This window comes from Panicum virgatum, chromosome 1N (genome assembly GCF_016808335.1).
Source record: "Panicum virgatum strain AP13 chromosome 1N, P.virgatum_v5, whole genome shotgun sequence".
NCBI classification, from domain to species: Eukaryota; Viridiplantae; Streptophyta; class Magnoliopsida; order Poales; family Poaceae; genus Panicum; species Panicum virgatum.
This window is the reverse complement of record NC_053145.1, coordinates 59,205,050-59,208,462: the sequence shown is the minus strand read 5'-3', so window position 1 is coordinate 59,208,462 and position 3,413 is coordinate 59,205,050.

Genomic DNA, 3,413 nt, shown 5'->3' with positions numbered 1-3,413 from the left:
CCAGCACCATGCTGACCGCCTCCGCAGATGCAGCAAGATACAGAAACAACGGCTCACCGGGTTCTGGAGCCACCAGTACTGGCAGCGAGGTGAGGCGCTGCTTCAGCTCCTGGAAGGCTTGTTCAGCCTCTTCGGTCCATGAAAATGGACCGGACCTCCTCAACAGCTTGAAGAAGGGAAGGGCCCTCTCAGCCAGCCTCGATATGAAGCGGCTAAGAGCAGCGAGAGATCCAGTAAGCTTCTGGACGTCCTTGATACGGCCAGGAGGCCTCATTGCTTCGATCGCCTTGATCTTGGCTGGGTTTGCCTCAATGCCTCGATGTGAGACCAGGAAACCTAGCAGCTTCCCTGCTGAGACGCCGAAGATGCACTTCTCTGGGTTCAGCTTGGTGCGCGTGGCGCGAAGACGGTCGAAGACGAGGGACAGGTCCTCCACTAGTGTTGACCCTACCTTAGTCTTGACCACAGTGTCATCGACATAAACCTCAACAATATTTCTAATTAGATTACAGAAGGTTTTGTTCATAGCTCGTACAAATGTGGGTAAGGCATTCCTTAGACCATACGGCATGACAATGTAGCAATAAAGCCCATCTACTGTTACAAAGGCAGTATGCTTCCTATCCTCTCTAGACATCTAAATCTGGTGGAAACCAGAGTATGCATCTAGGAAAGACAAAAGTTCACACCCGGAGGTGGAGTCCACGATCTGATCGATACGCGGAAGAGGATAGGGGTCTCTTGGACATGCCTTGTTGAGGCTGGTGTAGTCGATGCACATCCGGAGCTTCCCGTTGGCCTTTGGGACGACGACCGGATTGGCCAACCACTCGGGATGGTGGACCTCCTCGATGAAGCCGGCGTGTAGGAGCTTGTGGACTTCTTCGCGGATGAAGTTCTGCCGCTCCACGGACTGCTTCCGAGGCTTCTGGCGCACCGGCGTGGCGTCAGGGTAGATCCTCAGATTGTGCTCGATCACTTCCCTGGGGATCCCGGGCATCTGTGACGGTTCCCAGGCGAACACGTCGACATTTGCCCGGAGGAAAGCGATGAGCGCGTCTTCCTATTTCTCCTCCAGGTTTCCCGCGATGCGGGTGGTCCTGGTGGAGTCTGTTCCAATCTGTACCGACTTCACGAGAACTTGGTCCGGGTCAGATGGTTGGACCTTGGGAGCCTTTGCAGGCGCCCTGGGTTGCGAGGTGGACGGATCCTCCTCGGAGCGTGCAGCCTCTGCCGCCAGAGTATGCAGTCTCTCAACTGCAGCGACGGCAGCGGTGCGGTCACCCTGCACGGTGAGGACTCCGGCAGGGGAAGGCATCTTCAGGACCAAATACCCGTAGTGGGCAATGGCCATGAAGCGGTAGAGTGCCGGTCGGCCAATGATGGCGTTGAACGGGAGGTTCACCTCCGCAACATCGAACATGACGCTCTCTGTGCGGAAGTTCTCCTCGGTCCCGAACGTGACCGGCAATGTGATGCTCCCCAGGGGGAACACCGGGTGTGGGCCCACTCCGGAGAATGGGCGAGAGGGAGTCAGCTTGGACTCTGGGATCTGCAGCTGCTTAAATGCTGCATAACTGATGACGTTGAGACCAGCTCCACCGTCAATCAGCACGTGGTAGAGCCTCACGTTGGATATGACAGGAGCGGTGACTAAAGGTAGCACACCAGCTCCGGCCATATTCTCCGGGCAGTCGGATGGCCCGAAAGAGATGGTGGTGTTCATCCACCTCTGGTGCGGCGCCGCCCTCGGGACCCCCGGCTTCACCGAAAGGACCTCCCGGCGAAGGGTCTTCACGTCCCGCCGGGAGACAAGCTCCCAGCTCCCGCCATACATTACGTACAGCTTCTTGCGGCGGTCGCCGTTGTCGGAATCGGAGTCGTCGTTGTGATAGACGCCCTTTAGCTCTCGGGCGGGGGATTGGTACCCCAGCTCCTTCTCCCCGGCCGCGGCCCCACTGTCAGAGGCCTTCTCCTTGCTGGCCCGCTGGCGAGGAGGGGGTGAGCCATCCTTAGAGGACTGCTCACGCCGCCCACTGACCCGTTTCGCGAGCTTTTGGATCTCGCGACAGTCAGCGGCGCTGTGGCGAGCGGTGGGATGCACTGGGCATGAACCTCCGCTTCCACCTTGCGGGCGAGGGTGTTTGCCGTGTGTATTCTGGCCCCCAGCCGCTGCAGCCGCAGCCGGCGCCGCTGCTGGCGCTGCTGCTGCAACGACGGGTCCGCCGGAATGCGGCTCCCCGCGACCCCGGTTCTTCTTCTTCTTCTTGCCACCGCCCTGAGCGGTAGCACTGGAGCCACCAGCTTTGGTGTCTCCATCTTGGGGGGCTGAGTGCCATGCACGGCCCTGGCACACTTGTCTGCCAGGGAGAAAAGCGTAGTGACGCTTTCCACCTCGTGCGTCGCCAGCTTCTCGAGCATCTTCTCATCACGCACCCCCTGACGGAAAGCAGTAATAATAGATGCATCCGAGATACGAGGAATGGTACCCCGTACCTTGGTGAAGCGCGAGATGAAAGCCCGAAGCGTTTCCCCGGGTTTTTGCCTCACGGCGTGAAGGTGTGCCTCCACACCATGCTGCTGGTAGGCGCTGGCGAAGTTCGCTGTGAACCTCGCACAGAGCTCTTCCCAGGACTGGATCGTCCCGGGTGTGAGATTCATGAGCCAGGTCCGGGCTGGTCCAGACAAGGCTACATGAAAGTAGCTTGCCATGACGGCGCCGTTGCCACCAGCCGCTGTGATGGCGGTAACGTACACCTGCAGGAATTCCGACGGGTTAGTAGAACCGTCGTACTTTTCCGGCAGGTGGGGGCGGAACTTGGGTGGCCACGCCACGGCGCGGAGGTGCTCCGCAAGCGCAGCACAGCCCACCCCGGCCACCGGTGCGCCCGACTGAATCCGGGCGTTCACCGGAGGCCTGGGTGCCGCCGCGTCCAGATCAGCATTGAGGTTGCGTCCCTCAAAGTTGAGGCGGCGCTCTCGCGCCCTCTCGACAGCGATGCGGGCATCCTCCCCCGCGCGCCGGCGGTTGAGCTCCGCCAGCAAGTCTTCTGTTCGTGCACCCCTCACGGTAGGGGAGCGCACAGATGCCGATGCACCGCCCTGACGCTGGTGGTAAGGTACCACCGCGTTGCCAGGCGGAGGTCGTTGCCCAGTCTTTGCAGAACTGGGGGAGGCCTGAGCCAGATGGAGGAGACGATCGACGTCGTCCCGCCACTGCCTCAGGGCGTCTGGCGAGGCTGCCTCAGCCGGGGGGTTGCGAAGCAACTCCCTAGCCGCTGCCAGCGCTCCACCGCTCGCAGCCTGTGAGGGGACCCTTGACGGGCGCCCTGACTCTTGCCGGCGGGCGGCGCGCGCCACCGCCAACGGTGCCTGCTCCACAGGCACAGTTGCCCCTGGAGCAGGAACGCGAG